The following is a 16,442-nucleotide window of genomic DNA, read 5'->3' as shown; positions in this document are numbered from 1 at the left end:
GATAAAGATTAGTAGAAAAACTACATAGATATAAAATTTCTGGGTTCTAGGCCAAGTGTTTTACCACTCTCAGGGCAAAATTGTTTTTTCCTTGTAGCTGATCTGAACCTCCTGTGCTGCAACTTGTATTTTAGTTGTGCGTCTTTGAGACACCAAGCTTCATTTTCTCTGTTAGCACTCATTATCTCACTGATTCCACATCAGTGTTTTGCCCCAGCCTGAACAAGCCCAGTTCCCTCCTCTCATGCTATGTTCTACGGCCTCATCGGCTCAATCCCCTTCCTCAGGGCTGTGTCCTGGGAAGCCCAAACCTGGATGGAGTATCCAGACTTGGGTTCACCAGTGCTGAATAGTAGAAGAACCATTTCCTTCAACCTGCTGGTTACACTTTTGCTGTTGTGGCCCAGTACAAAGCTGAACTTTGTCCCAGGAATGGCACATTCCTGTCTGAGGCTCAGTTTGTTACAATGCAGTAAATATCCCTCTCTCCCACTGGCAGGCATATCTGCAAAATGTCCCTGACTGACCTCCCATGAGTCGATATAGGCACCAGGGCCAGATAAGGACTTGAGCAATCCTATATAGCTTCTATTTTTTGTGCAGTTTCACGTTGCATGCAGTTTCTGATTGACCCTGTCTGTCAAGCCTGGCTTTAAGTGTTTGTAAGCTCATAGCAAATTCAGCAGCAAGAGCAGAAACTTATCTGCTCCATCAAATTACTGTCCCAGGATCTTCTCTTCCCTGAACACTGGTTCAGGTCTGCGGGAAATACAAAGATCTGGGAGAAATTTCAAGGGAAACAGCATCCTTCATGTGTACTCTTATTTCACCTATCTTGGAAGACAGGCTATTCTTGACCATTTGGTACTCACTCTGGTTGCAAATGAATAAACAGGAATGTAGCTGGACCAAGGAGTAAATAGACTAGACAAACCCTTGTGTAAAAGCTTTCCACCCCAAAGAACTTGCATATTGGTAATTGATTGACAAACACATTATTTGTGTTGCCTGGGGGAGTGGAAAGTGGAAATTCTAGGAGGAAAAGAGGAGTCAGTGGGGGCTCCCAAAGTGTTACTGTTATGTCCTGAATTAACAGCCAGATCCTCAGCTGTTGAGCACCAATGGGACTCCATTTATATATATTTTGCTCAGTGTTTAGGAGGGTCCTTTTTGGATTCTTCCAAGGCTATTCATGTAATTTCTTCTGCTTCTGCCCAGCTGCTCTGCTCTAATTCTGTGCCTGGGGTACACAAGACTTGCTTTGCTCTTTGGCCTCAGCTCCCAGCTGTGCTCTACTACCATGTCTGGTGATGCTGGAAATGGAAGTCCCACCACCCATCCCCACCAATACCACGGAGCCCAAGGTCCCATCAGGGCCACGCCATGACCTTGGATCACCTGTGCCAACGGGAGGGTGGGGTTGTGTGCATGAGCCAACCAGGTGGCTCTTGGCCTAAGCCCTGAACTTTTGCACCATGCTAAGGGGAAGGTGAATAATTTGGGGGTTGTGAGAAGCCTGAGAATACAGGAGCATTCCTGTATCCAGACTAGGTGGGGCAGCGACAAGGGGATATTAGCTCTCTCGAGCAGTCAGTGTCTGAAACTTCCTTGTATTGTTTGTCCAATGCTAAGAGTTTCCCCCCAGCACTAAAAATAGCTTTTTGTTTGTAGGTTCATTTTGCATTCACACTTCCTCTCTTGGTTTTCTCAAGAGGTTCCTTGATATCTTTAAATTTGCTTTACCGACGAGAACAAAAGGCAGCAAAAGTCTCTTCATGTGAAGGTGGGGAGGTTTTCACCTCAGAAAGAGAGAGGGGGAGGCAGCTTTTAATATCTTTTTATATTTAGTGCAGGTTTGATGGGTAAGAGCAAGCACCATGTTCAGCTTTTATTCCGTTTACCCAGTAAGAGCAGAAAGGGAATGCATTGTCCTCCTGGGATCCCAGGGAATAGTTGGCAGTGATACCATATAGAGAAAAAATGTTGTTCTCAGAAATACTCAAGCAACCACCAAGTAACAGCAATCACTGTGACTCTTAGCTCTAGTCCTTGGCAGCTCTTATCTGGACCAGATGTTGTCTTAAGTAAAAGGGAGATGGTGTTTTCTGGAACAGAAGGATACATATTTGCTCGATTGATTTCTTTTAAAAATAATGCCTTGTAGAATGTTAATAAATAGCTGTTTATTTTGACAGCAGTGTCAAGACCATGCTAACGTGTTATTGTTTGGACTGTGGACACTTAAGACATATAAAGGGAGTTTGTGTTGCTGGTTCCAGGGGAGCAGGAGGGTTTTGCTAGTGGTGGACCCGGTCCAGAGAATGTGCTTTACATATGGGTGTTTATATCTTGCTCTGTCTGTAAGTGTTCATTTGCTTGATGAAAGATTGTTTGCTAGCACTCTAGGAACTGGCAGGGAGGTATTTATACCATTGTCAATTCTGATAAAAGTTTCAGATGTTACAAAAGCTCTTGGATTACAGCAGGGGAAAAAAGGATAATTAATTAAATCTAAATTTCAAAAATGATCTGCCTTGCAGGCCTTCGAATCTGGACTAACCTACTTGTTTTCTATTACAGTGAGTCTGATTTGAAGCCATGTGGTTCTGCAGTAGATGCCTGTCTGATACCAAGAATGTGGAGCTTCACGTGGTTTGGGAAACCAGACTGTGCATCAGGTAAGGCAGCTCATGCAGTAGTTGCAGTTGGTTTACAACAGTGAAGATGTGTCTGATAAGTCATGCTCTCCACAGACAGATCCTGAAACCTAAATTCTGGGTGTGAGTCTAAAATCAGAGGGCTAAAAAAGCCCTCCTAAAAAGTCACCTCCTCCATTCAGCTGTGGAGCTAGACTGGCTGCACCCACATCATCTCTGGCTCATGGCTGGTGATGTGAGACCCTGCAGACTATCCAGGGTGCCTGATGCAACCCTGTATTATCCCCACTGCCTGGAAAGTGTCCTTCAAGGTATAATCACAGCCTTTCTGGCTTCGGTTTACTTCCTATTGAAACTGCAGTGGATACTATGGTACTGCACCATGAATACTCAGGTCTTCTGGAAATATTGCATCTCTTCTGACTGCCTTTAGCTAGCAAACAGTGCAGTGCAACCACTTCTAGGCTATTTCAGGGTCTATAATATACATGGGAAGGGAAATTAAATCTGTGAAACAGAGCCCTTTGTTCACACAAGAGTAGTCCTGAAGACATGTGAATACCAGTTCTTTGGTGAAGGAATATATTCTCACATCAACACTTGTGCTGGAGCAAGTGCACAGTGCGTGGTTGAATCATCTTTACCTCTCTGAGGATGCATCCCAAAGATACCACGAGTTACAGCAGGAAAGGTCACAGTTCTTTGCCTTTGTGACATAGTATGCATGAAACAATACTTCCTCTGGAAAGGTCATGGCACTGAGTCGTGCAACAAGTCTTATCAACAAGTAGGCATATTATATATGAAATGTTACCTCTCATACGTGTGAGAATGTTTCTTAAGACAGCATCTGAATTTATGTAGTGTTGGTAATAGGTGGATATATTTTCCACTAGCAACAAGTATAATAAAATCAGATTGCAAATGAAGCTAAATGCTAAATTGAATCATAAAATTAAAATAAAAATGAAGTGTTGGTGGACTCCCATCTAAATCAGATTCAGTTAAAGAAACTGTTGAGGTTAAAATTACTCTTGAAGCAATTGTGAAGGACAGGCCCATAATGTCATTTTTGAGTCAACATTTGAATGAATTACTGTCCCTCAAATTCCCTTGAATTCACATAAAGGAATGACCTTTTCAGCTGGTCTTTCTGAATTATTCTGCCTGTCTACATGCACAGTCAGGTTATTTTGGGTTATTTGGGGCTGGTATGAGGCTGTGTCCAGGGAGGGTGTGCAGCAGTGCCTACTGAGATCCTTTGAGTCTTTCCAGTTTTGGGTGCTTTGCTCACATCCAGGACAAAGCTCCCAGCAGCAGGGTGGGAGTAGAGTTTTTTTCCCCAGATAATAATGAAAAAATAGAGTGCTGATATCAAATTATCTTTAGTATATCTGGCACACGTGGCTTAAGGATATGGCATCTCTGCACTAGATGTTGTTCCTACTGAACACATTTTTGTTGGGCTCCTACCAGTGCCTTGAAATGACTGATCCCTGACTTCCACAGGAGCTTCCACATTGTCTTAATGAATTACTGTTTTAAAATATTAATTTTTATTTTGCCAGGATTTTTTTCTTTATGCTCTCATTTGGCATTTTTTTTGAGTTGTAATTATGTAAAATGTCTGGCCAGGAGTTTTCTGACTGGGTTTTTGTAATCAGAAAATGTTGATCTAAGATAACCTGTTTGTATTTGTATGTACAAGGGCCAATTCATTAAATGTCTCAGTCCTGAAAACATTTCCAAGTGGTTTCAAATACATAAAGCATGAGATCTGGATTTTTTTACAGTTTTATCTTGCTTTGCTGTTGTCTGTAGTACTAAAACCAGAATGAACATTTCAGTTGATCCACACCATTTCCCCTCCTGAGATGATCCCTTTGCAAGGATTTTGGAGCTCCAATTTTCCATTCCTTCTCAGGGCAGTAAAGCACTCCCCTGGCTCTGGTCTTGTGTGAGCATGAAGATTTACTGGAGCTTTCTGACAACTCAATCTGAGTTCCAGTCAGGTGGAGGAAGGCTCACTGTAGGGATGTCTCAGCTGACTATGTTGCCATTTGCCACTGTATTTTTAGTACGTTTCTGGTTGTCAGTCATAGCAGTTCTGCATGCTTTCAGACACTTCTCATTCCCAGAAGAGAGCAGTGGCCCCTGTTTCTGGTAGAAAACCCGCCCTTTTCCTTTCAACCTCTTTGTCATGAAGCCTAAAACTGGTTTTGGTGGACCTGATCTAGTGGGAGGCTATAGGAGCAAACCCAGGAAGAAATAAAAAAGGTAAAATGTGATGTGCTGGGGTATCCTGGCTTTTCCTGTCCATGAAATCTTGAACAACTGTTCAGTTACCAGAGAACAGAAACAGATATATAGAAAATAGCAGACCACTTACAAATAATTGGAGTGTGGAGGGACAGGATTAGAAGAGAAATAAAAGGAAGAGGGATATGAAACCATCCATGGAGAAGACTTTGCTATTCTAGACGTGTTTGAATGAAGCCATATTAAGTTTCCTTGGAGGCAGGTTTTTTCCAGAGAACCACAACTCCTCTGTGTACCTGAGTGACAGATGCCAGTTGAAGCAACTGTTTCCTCTGGATGAAATAGTTTACCCTCTGTAAAGGCCTGGGCATGTTCTCCCCTGTTCTGAGTGCCAGCACATGCTAATGATTAAAGCAGTGAACGATGCAAACACTTTGGGAGCAGCAATCCTTCCCTGTCCCCACAGAGCCCATACACTGTCCTGGGTGATGGTACAACTTGCCAGGAAGCAGTCAACAGCTCTGCAGGCACGTTCAGGCTCGACTCAAGAGGAAAAACATCACATCTTGCAAAGGGAATTCAGTGTTGGGAGCTTTCTGGGTTGCGTATGCAACCTGTTGAAGTCGGTGGCCGTAAGGTCAAACACGTCTGCTGGTGCCTGTGCTGCGGCCCCTGAGCTCTCTGTGGAAGGGAAGGACACTGCTGTGTTATCCAGCAGGGCTAATCATTTGGGTCATACAGACCATCCCAGGGAAGAAAGATGAACTTGCATTTTTCTCCAGTGATGATGGTGATGTCATGATACCGTAAACAAAGTATTTCATCTTTTCTCCTTTTCTTCACTCGGTTCCAGGAGCTAGTCAGGGTTTCCTGCCAGAAAGCTGACTTTTCTCCTGGCTGAGGCTTCAGGGCCCATCAGTGCTGAAACATCGCTGGAATGTTCTGTTCTGCAGACACGAGGGAACATAAACCTCTCCAGAGGAGGAAACACTAGCTCAAGAGCTACATGCTTTGTTTCTGTACCTGTCACAGTTATTTATTATTTCAGGCAACTTCTGAATTTATATAGTGCTCCTGAAAAGTGGTGCTGAGCCCTGAATAAGTAGATGAACAGACTCTCAGCACCTCACTGTTCATTTTGACCAGAAAAGGGAAAGCACTGTGATGAAATAAAAGGTATAGCATCCGAAATTACTGGGTCATGTAGCAACAACTAGTGAGGCTTTTAATTCCCACTGGTGCAGCTTTGAAAGCAGCTGGTTTGAGGGCTGAATATAAATGCAGCTTGTTTGCAATTAGTTGTTGTTGACTTTGCCAAAATATACCTAGTCCAAACAAAACTCTGTGGAGTGTGTGCATGCACACACAGTGCTCATGCACATGTTCACACACACATATTCTGGCATGAGACCACTCCAAAATGCAATCCCAGTTTGGGACATCACTGTTGCTTCCTGAGTATCCTGCTTGTGTTTGAGTACCACAGTCCTTCTCTCTCCTCTGGCTGACTAACCCTCACGAAAATTGCATTCTCAGAGTACTTTTCCCACCAGTAACAAACGTCAGAAGAGCTGAGATGAGGTCCAGCCTGGTGCCCTCTGCTCCTGTAACATACCCTGTCCTGGCTGTGCTCCCTTGCTTCTTCCTTCTCCCCACTCTCTGCTTGCTGCTGATGCTTCAGGATAAAGTGACTCAGCATAGAATGGCAAGGCTGACTCAGACATAGCTGTCAATGCTCAGGAAAAGGCTCAGACTTCTTGGAACCTCCATATAGTATCATCTAACTATGCCTAATATGGCCTTGAATCTACTTCTTGGTTTTATGGAAAATGTGAGTGGCATTAGGCTCTGTGAAACAGGAGGCTCAGGACAAGAGTGGAGTTAGTCTTGGGTCAGATGTGTGTATGGAGAATGGATGTGGACCCGTGGGACTTCTGCTTTGCAGGGTTCTGGAGGCCTTGAGACCCATAAACGGTCTGGGGAATATCCTCAATATTCTCCATCCCATCTACAGAGCGGGTCTTTCTGTCTTCCCAGCAGTTTCCCATTACAAGGGGCATTTGTAAGCAAGGGATCAGGCACAGAAACATTGGTGCCATGGTGCTTCTTGTGGGTTGTGAGGTGCAGGAGGAAGCCAGGAGTTGCTAATGGATGAATCCCAAATATGTGCACACTTCCCCACTGTGTTTGCTGGCAGCTGTGGATGTGCTGCTATCCATTAGGGAGGTGTGAGAATACCAGAAACCAGCTCTTCTTCTGAGTCAGGCAATTGTGAGATGGGGAATCCCGGTTTCAAAAAATTCTTTGAAACTGGCCCTTGACAAGTGCAGTTTGGCCAAGAAAACTGTGTCTACTCACATATCTTCATGTCTTCTGCTTCTGACTGTGGAACAGGTGTGTAAAAGATGGGGGTTTTGGTCAAAGCCTCTGTATGTTTGTGCTTAGAGTGGAGAAGCTGAAGCTGTTGGCACCTTACGATGTTTTTTTCATACAAAGTAGCAAAGGAAATATATTTCTCTGTCATGCCTATATGACAGTGCTAATTCATCCTTGGGTATCTTCTCAATTTTGTACTGGGTCACTGGCAGGATTTTTGCTCTAAAATTCAGACTTGGTCAAAAGACATAGCTGGATAGGAAAAGCTAATTTAACTGGGAAATGTGGTTGTTCTAGTGTTTCCAGAAAGCACTGACAATTGGCACAGACTGCGACCCTCTTCCCTTGAGGACTTGTATGTACAGCATTAGAAAGGAGACCTATTTTCTTGGAATAATGTCATATAAAAGCAACCCTTCCCTTTCAATAATTTTTAATTATGTAACAGAAAACTAAACTGGAAATGTCAAGAGGAGTGAGATAAACCTCTTAAGGATATTTTGAGTGGGTTGGGCCTTTCAAATTCAAGCTGAAACGTTGCCAGGGAGGGGAGTCTGAAAAACTCTGACTAAAAAAAAAACACCCCTGGAATTTATTAATCAAAGACTTTTTTTTTATTTTTCCAGAAAAAAGCAGTTAAAAACATTAAGCTGTATTGAATAAGAACGTCTCAGTCAGCCAAAAGCATGAAATGAACCCTGTGATGCTATTTGAAGTATGTAGGTGGTAGGCATAGAACTTTTGTTTACCTTTCTACTCCAGTGAGTTTATAAAACAATTAAGAGGTGTGCTAGGAGTCATGAGATGAAACTTGGTCAATAGATAAAAAGTCAAAATTGTTTTAAGAAAAAAAAAAAAGGAAAGATATGTAGGGAAAGGAATTGGTCCCTGTTGAAAACTGATGGAAGCTCCATCATTTGGATCATTTGAAACTGGGCTGCACACTTCACTAAAATATATGCTACGGGAAACAGCTGTAGGTTTGTTCCCCCAGGGAGGGGGAAGGCGACTTAATATATCTTCTTAATTTCATTCCTAATTTCTATGCTTCAAATCATGTAGACAAACCTTGAAATATAACCTAACCCAGCCTGTTAATTCCTTCCTTTCTTCCTGTCTAGAGAGAGATGTTGAGTTGAAGGCAATTGCCCAAGATTTTTGACTATTATTTTTAGCCTGGTTTCCTAAGGAAATGAAGCTTATGTGAACACAGTGTCACTGCCTGCCAGTCCCTTCTCCTTCCTCTTCCCCCAGGAAGTTCTTGGCTAAATTTCAGCAAAACTTAGGAAAGAGCTGGGGACTAAAAAGATATTACAGTTCTTCAAGATTTAACGATAGAGGAAGCTGTAGGGAGAAGGAAATAGGTGTAGCACCATTACAGAGTCTGCACTGAAGGCTAACTTGGTTTTAGCACGCAATAGTCCACAGTGAGCTCAGCCTGGAGGCACAGGTCCCAGGAAACTGGTGGCCTTCTGTCAAGGCAGATTCGTGGGTTAGCTGAGATATTGGCAGAGGTGGGGCCATTTGGCTGGAGTAACTGGGACAGCAGCTTCTCACAACCCTGCAGTCACTGTTCCGTGGCTGCCTCTGCCGTGATAATGCTTTCCCACTTGTTTTATTGTCTCCCTGAGAGTGCTGGGGTGAACTCCTGGCAATGAGGCTCTGCCACATGGCCTCCAGGCCAGAAATAAGACCTTCTTGGTTCTCACAGGAGGGTTTTTTCCCCTAACTCCTCCTTTGAAGTCCCCTCACCCCAGGCCCGAGGAAGCTGATGTCATCAGAGGATGGGAGGCCCTGGCTCCTCTCGGCCAGTTCCCACCTTTGGAGGAAGGAAATTCCTTGGGGCAGTGCTGTTTATCTGTTGGCCCCTAGAGAGCTACACTGAGAAATGATGTGGCTTTCTAAAAAGCCATGGATTTTAGATTCCCCCCTCACTGTGCTTTCATTGTGCAGGTGGCTGCCTGGGGACCACTCACTGGTGGCAGAGTTGGAGCGCTGAAGCCTGGCGCCTTAATTACTTTTACACCTTGCTTGTGGAATTCACTCTGTAGAAACACAAAGCCTCATGCAAGTTCATTTCTGTGGATTGATTAAGGAAGAAAAGCCCAACAAACAACCTCCCTCCGGATTAGTGAGGGCAATGAGCCAAGAAGGCAAGAAGGAAAAGGTGGGACTCGCTGCTCCAGAGGATACAAAGGAAGGGGCCCTGGCCACAGACTGGAAGCTGTGTTACAGGACTCTGAATTCATCAGTGTGTTGGAGAGGAGATCAGAGCAGGAAGGATGGAGAGAGTCTCAGACCATCTTACCTGAGGTTATTTACAGGTTACAGACAGAAGACTGCAGGGGAGAGGAATGCATCTCATCCCAACAGGTGCCCATTTGCAGTGAGGGGTGTTATGTACCTGGCATGGGGTTGCTCAGATTAACCTTCCCTGTGAGGTAGCTTTGGCTCTGGCTCTGGCTCTTCCTCTGGCTCTGCTCTGATTGTGTTGTAGTCAGCCCCACGATGACAGCAGGTGGAAGCCAGTTTGAGACTACATCAGACTGACATGAGGCAAATATTAGGCTCAGCAACAGTGGGAGGGAAAGGTGAATTTCTTGAATATGTCCAGTGTACCTTGTCTGCAACCTCCAGGTAAAACCCGAGAGACCTTGTTTTGATTCCAGGTTAAAAGAAACACTTTCTGCCATTGCATCCCCAGAGTGTGGTGTAGCTATGACCTGGGATACCCATCTCACAACCCACTGGGACCACAACCGTCAGGACCAATCTTTAGGCCCAACTACAAACCCCCACATGAAGCAAGAGCTTGCCATAGATGTGGGCAGCAGGTCATGTCAGAATCCCAGAATCCCATGTCTGGCTGCGGATCATCTCTGCCAAGAAACTCACTTTGCAGCCAAGAGGAAGCATGTCAGGCAGGAATGCCCTGTCTGATGGGCCCAGAGCAGCCAGAGCTTTCCCCTCACCACACTGTGTCTCAGCCTCCTTTTAGTTATTGAACAGCCTGATCCTTGTTGTAGCTTTCCTCTATCCCAGGTAAAGCCTTCAGAGAATTCAGTGTGAGGTCTCTCCTCTCTAGCAGGAGGAATGTGCTGACACACGGATATCACCGACTAGCAGCCTACGCTGGAAACACAGTTATTTTAGCCAAGAGGTTTCTTTTGATGGTGTAGTTTATCAGAGCTACCCAAATAAAATTAACTATACTAGAAAGAAAAAAGTAAATCCCTCCTTTGGTAGCACTGCACCAGGCGCTTTTGTTGGCATAGCTCTCTCTCTTGTAGGGATGATGTATTTGTTTTTTCACACTCCTAGCTGGCATAATTGAGCTTACAAAACTTCCTTGTGCAGACTAATTCTAGTAGAAAAGAGGCGCTTCGATGCACCAGTGAGAATTGCTGTTGTCTTGAGGTAGTGCATTACATGTGCTTTCCACCATTGTAAAAGACTTCCCACAGTGCAAAAAAAAAGTAATCTGAAAAGCTCTGGTTTGTCCAGTCATTTTTGTTGATCACACCTTGAGTGTGTGTATGTATAGAATTTGTTCACAAATTGCCATAGCATAGAGATTTGGGCATTGGTGAAACTAGTATGGAATTTACTTGCAGTTATTCAGCTGGATGAAGAAGTGTGGAAAGAATACCACAACCTGGTGATCCTTTTTGTTTCAATCTGTTAATTGGATATGCCATGTAAAAAAGGCAGGAGCAATTTGTTGTTCTATGGAGCGTTGAATCAATGTGTTTAAATTATACACTTCCATTCATCCCCATTGGGTTGTACAAGTAGGGATTTAAAGTACTTTTGCTGAAAACCCAGTAGTGGCTGGTGAAGACGTGTTGTGGTTCACATCAGCAAGGGAAGAATAACCATGTGTGGGACTGGTGTGTTTGGGAAAGGGGTTGTCACTTTTTGTAAGGGGCAGAAATTACTGCAGGAGAATGTCATTTATGGTGACAAGCAGATATGTTCCTGTGGGAAAAGCCAGCTTACAGGCTGCAGTGTTCTGGTCTGTGGATAAAGAGAATCTCTTTTATGAAAGGTGTGAAAGGTGTTAAGAAATCACTTTTCCTGTAATCTAGAACCTTGTGTGTACTTTAGTGACATCCTGTGTTGAATGTCCCTTACCCGGTTGCATGATTTGAGATGAGGTTTTCTGGCAAGTAAAAAGGGTTATTTCCAGTCAGAGCCCTCCAACCACATCGCAGGATGTCCCAGGTTGTCCTTCCGATCCCTTCATTCCTTCTTTCCTTTTGTGTGACCCAGCAGTTCCATGAAGGCCACCAGTGAGGGCTCTGAGAACACCACTGGCACTCCACGATGGGCAGCATCAAGCCTAGAAGATACTGCCTGGCTTTGAAGCTGAGTGGTCAGCCTTTGTGTTCTGAGACAGAGGGGTTATTTAGATAACGTGCTACTGGATGGAAAAAGTTTATCTCCCCCTTCTCAGACATAGTTGCAGACTAACTAAATTATGCTCAGCATGGGTATTTAGGCTCAGTTCTGCAATATAGCGTTGCACCCTGAGGAATGGTGCCTCCCAGTTTGTTGTGATATTAATCTTGGAAGCAAAACAAAATCCTTTACAAAAGATCAATTTAGTGCATCTCCTTTGTCTTGGCAGAAGACAGATTGGAGCTGCAACATCTGTTTTTTTGAAGGGATAGTACTTTTCCACTCTTGGTTTTCTCTGGCAGCTGCGTGCCGCCTGAAAGGCTGAAGTCAAGTACTTGTCAGGGGTACCTCTGACACTGAGCAGGATAATGGGACTTAGAGATGGGCTTAATATTTCAAAGCACAGGGCAGATTTTAATTATCTTTGCCATTATTGCCCTCAGCCCACCAACGAGTGTGGATAAGCCAAGGGGAGAAATGCTGAATCACGCAAACACTTTCATTTAGCAGAAAAAAGCATTGTTAGAAGTAGTGGCTGAAAGAAGAATCCTAAAAAATTCGAATGGGAAATGAAATTTGAATGCTCAGAAGGGATGGGAATTAATCACAGGGGGGAAAATACCAAGGGAAGTGCTGGCTTTTCTCCATCTCTTGATGTTTTAGATGAAGATAAGTTGTTCTTCTGTAAAAGATGGAGAGATATATATTGGTCAAACATAGGCAATTGGCCTTGATTCAGGCACAACTGACTGAAATTAAAGGTTTTTTTGATATAAAGAAGCCAGACCAGACTCTTCTTTGTAGAGCTTTAAGCTCTATAAATCCATGATGTTAACTGTTTTCCCTACTTTATCTAAGGAAAAACCCAAACTGGCAGGTGATACAAGTTGCCCAAGGCCATATAAGAAATTAATGGCAGCATCAGGAATATAACTCAAGATTTCCTGGCTTTCTGCCTGGTTCCCTAGTTGTGCAGCCCTGTGAGATGCTGATGCTGCAGGAGAGAGGCTGAAGAACTCAGTGTCTGCTCCTTATCACTGCAGCTGCTGCCGGGCCCCTGCTCAGGCAGCCTGCACCCCTTCCTTGGCACTGCCACTGTGTCCCAGCACCTGAACACAAATTCTCCACCAGCATTTGGGCACTGGGTGTGTCTGTGCTGCCTTGGCTCGCAAGGCTGGAGCAGGGACCTCAGGCTCTTCTTCATGCTGGGCAGCATAGGCAGACCTCCTCCCTCTGGGGTCACTGCCCAGCATCCTTGAGGCACTCCTGTGTCTGCTCACAGGGATTGCAGGAACAGGCAAAGGTCACAGCCAGGATGAGGGGCTGTTGCTTGGGAAAGTGAAAGGTTCTTCCCATGCAGGTTCAGATACAGCCAAACTGGAGTCATGATGCAAAAAAAGGATGACTGGGCTGAGGGCCGCAGTGGTAAGAACCCTGACCCCATGTCAGCAAATTGGCTGAATATATCCTTAAAAACACATCCTGCTGAATCCCCTTAAACACATTCTTCATGCTATTCAGGGGCTAAGGGCTTAGCTGAACCAAGGCTTGCGTAAATGGAGGTTTGTGCATCACTGAAGATATTATTTTTAAAAAGTCACCTATAATAGAGGAGATAAGATCAGCTATTTCCTCAGTACATCTAGAAATAAAATATTTTTTTTTCCAAGAGAAATAAAATTCTGAACATCACAAAAAATCTACCAGGAAACAGTGCGTCAGGAAATTAGACAGACAACATTTTTTTGTGCTCGTGAGCTGATTTGACCCATTAATAGCAATTTGCCAGCCCAAATGTATCTTGGTGCTGTCAAGCCTGGTGACTCTTGTGAGGCAATGTTACTGCCAGAAAGTGCATATTTGGGATGAGAGGGGAGGACTGGATGCCCTCAGAGACAAGCACAAAGATAAGCTGTGCCCAAGGTTTGCCCATGTTTGGGCTGCAGTTCAGCATGACCGTGGAAGTTCTGTCTGGGAAGTGACTGCTGTGTTTTAATCCTGGGATGGAAACATTGCAGCAGTAAGTGATGTAAATGTCGACTGTGGATTTTCAGTAGGGTATCTCATATACAGCCAGTACTGCAAACATTTAGCTCTCTTTGTACCACCTACAAGCTCATGGGCACAAGCTCATGTCTTTTTAGGGAAGTCATTCATGAATATGTGAGGTAGGTCTCACCTTTATGTATTACCTTTGGATGTTTTAGGTTGAAAGTAATTTAAGATGTTATCAGATGGATCTCATCTCCTGTGTTGTGCTGGGACTGTGTTCCCACAAAGAAGGCAGCTTTTCTGTCCTGCTGGGGTGAGACCCAACCAGGAATTTATATCTTTTTTAAATGGTTCTATCAAGTCCTGAACCTTTGAATAGGGTCCTTCAAAGGATTCTTTCAAGCAGTGTCTTTGAAATGCAATTCTCCCCATTTTCCTTGAAGTTTCTGTTCCAAGTTACTTCTAAACTTCAGCAGCTGATAAGAGCAGTCACAGGGGAATTGCTGGAGGGGATCTCCTGTCACAGAGGCACCTGTGAAAGCAGCAGGTGTGACAACCTTGAGTCACAACCTGGAGGTGGAAAGTTCTCATCTGTCCCCTTTGCTCAGAGGGGAGGTAAAGGTTTGCAGCTCTTAACAGGGTAAGGTAGGGTTCTGGTGCCCTCATCAGTGTTGTGCACCCCTAAAACATTCAATTTCCTGGTGGAGGCTCACAGATGATGGCATTTTAGTAAAGGACATTTGAAGATTTTCTTGGTTTTTATGGGATTCTTTAGGTGTGGGAGGAGATCTCTTTCCTGAATGATGGGGAAGGTGAAGAGAGATGTCAGGAGTTAGTGTGTGGTGGTGGAGGGGCTCGGCTTTGTGACTTTGGCAGGAGGGAGGACAGATGGGGATGTGAGGTCAGGAAGAGCCGGTTTGAACACCATCCTGGTCCCTCACACTTTTAATGAATTCTGCCTTACCCATTACCTAAATGCCAAGAGAGACTAAACCTGTGGAAGTGGAGGATTACTGATTGTCTGGGTAAATCCCACAGATCCAAGATGTGTCTCCATGGCACTGCTGAGCTGCAGCGTCCCAGACGGGAAGAGGGCAGCATATCCTCACAGGTCGAGAAATGCTGTCTTGGGCTGGAAGCTGCAAAATAAAATTACACAAAGAAGCTATTGAAGGCCCCTGTTTCTCAATCCTTTCAGAGAAAAAGCAACAGCTTTCTGTAAGCCAGTTATTCAGAAAGAGGGTGGTCAGGCTTTTTTCTTGGGGCTTTTTTTAATTTAAAAATCAGGCAGAAAAAGCCAGCCTGAAACTGCTGCAACGAAAACAGGGAGCTGGTTTCTGTGGTGTGCTGGGTTCACTCTGTAGCCTTTGTCGAGTCATTTGTCTAGTCATTTGTCAAGTCATTTGTCTTCTCCCTTCCATCCCTACAAGCAGTAACAAACCAGGCTTGAAGGGCAAGATATAAAATCCTTCTGTGAAATAATAACCAGACACAACACTGTGACATGGATGTGGTGAAATTCCAGCAGACATGGAGTGAGGAGAGCTACATGGCTATGAACTTACCTGGCCACATGGTGGGAATGGTACCATGGAAATCCAGGGCTACCCAGGGACCATGGCGTGTGGATCCAAGAACTTAAAGGATGGGGCGTCACTTTCTTGGCAGCCTTCTGCAATTGTAGCCTGTGAAAAGGAGCGACAGGAATTGTCCCCTCCAGCTGGATGGTGCCATGCTGTGATGGCTCCAGCAGCAGTTATGACCATCCCTGTCTTCTGCTTCCGTCAGCTCCTGGGAGACAGCAACCACAGCAGTGATATACTCTGAGTTAACTTCCAAAATCCTTCTGATGAAGTTTCCATGGCTCAAATTCCCCATAGCTCGCTGATGTGAGGTGGGTGAGGCCTCCAAAAGAGTCCAAAGAGAAACATCAGAAATCCCCAGAGTGGACCCAGTGAGGGCATGAGAAGGCAGAGGGCTCTGAAACGAGCCCTGCTGCCAGGCAGCTCACAGTTTGGAGCTGTTGCCTTTCTAAAGGGAAAACTATTCATTTGAGCAGTAAATTAATGGACCTTATAGAAGAGATTGTCTGTCAATGCTGGCAGTGAAATAGAAATGGAAATATAGGTGGCATCATCTGGGCAAGGTCCAACTTCCAAATCTAGACCTGCAATCTCAGAACTTTTCAGGTTCGAGAAAATAGCTTTACTCCAGTTGTATTTGGAAAATAAAATGTGCATTGGCTCATCCAGAAGGATGCCTTTCACTTCATCTGCAAGCAAATGCTTTCCTAAGGAAAAAGTGGATTTTGCCACAAAAGGAAATGGGAAATACCTTCTGATTATGGATATTCTCAGAGGAATGCTGTGAGCACTTGCTGTGCTTTTCCTTGTGGCCCAGGCAATAGTCCTTAGAGGTGGCCACAGGACCAGGAACACTTGATCTGTGTGGTGCTACAGGCAGTGAAAGAGGAGGAGTTATGGAAGTACCTGCAGCCAACACTACCACATCCTCCAAAGGGATATTTTAGGGAGCAGGGTGCTGAAATCACACCCATGGCTTCTGTGGTGAAAAGCAAAGAAACCATGACAGAGAGGTCTTATGTAATTTTTGTCTTGTAAGTTCAATTTCCATTTGTTGATATTTGTTTACAAATTAAACTACTGGTTTTCTAATTTTTCTCAAATCTGGATTTGCCAAACTGCTTGGAAAATGGCATGAACTTTTCTGATCATGATTGCTTCTGTGCGAATCCAC

The 16,442-nt window shown here is 44.4% G+C and overlaps 1 long non-coding RNA gene across 2 annotated transcripts in view; it reads left to right on the top strand.

Annotated features, from left to right (window-relative positions):
- Positions 1–16,442, top strand: part of LOC135419058 (uncharacterized) — a 95,048-nt gene that overhangs the window by 71,308 nt on the left and 7,298 nt on the right. For both annotated transcript variants that reach the window (XR_010432806.1, XR_010432807.1), the window contains exon 2: positions 2,581–2,678. This is a non-coding gene — a long non-coding RNA (uncharacterized LOC135419058). The remainder of the gene's footprint in view (positions 1–2,580; positions 2,679–16,442) is intronic.

Source organism: Pseudopipra pipra, chromosome 9 (assembly GCF_036250125.1).
Source record: "Pseudopipra pipra isolate bDixPip1 chromosome 9, bDixPip1.hap1, whole genome shotgun sequence".
Taxonomy (NCBI): domain Eukaryota; kingdom Metazoa; phylum Chordata; class Aves; order Passeriformes; family Pipridae; genus Pseudopipra; species Pseudopipra pipra.
Note: the sequence above shows the minus strand (reverse complement) of the source record. Positions and strands in the feature narration are given on the sequence as shown.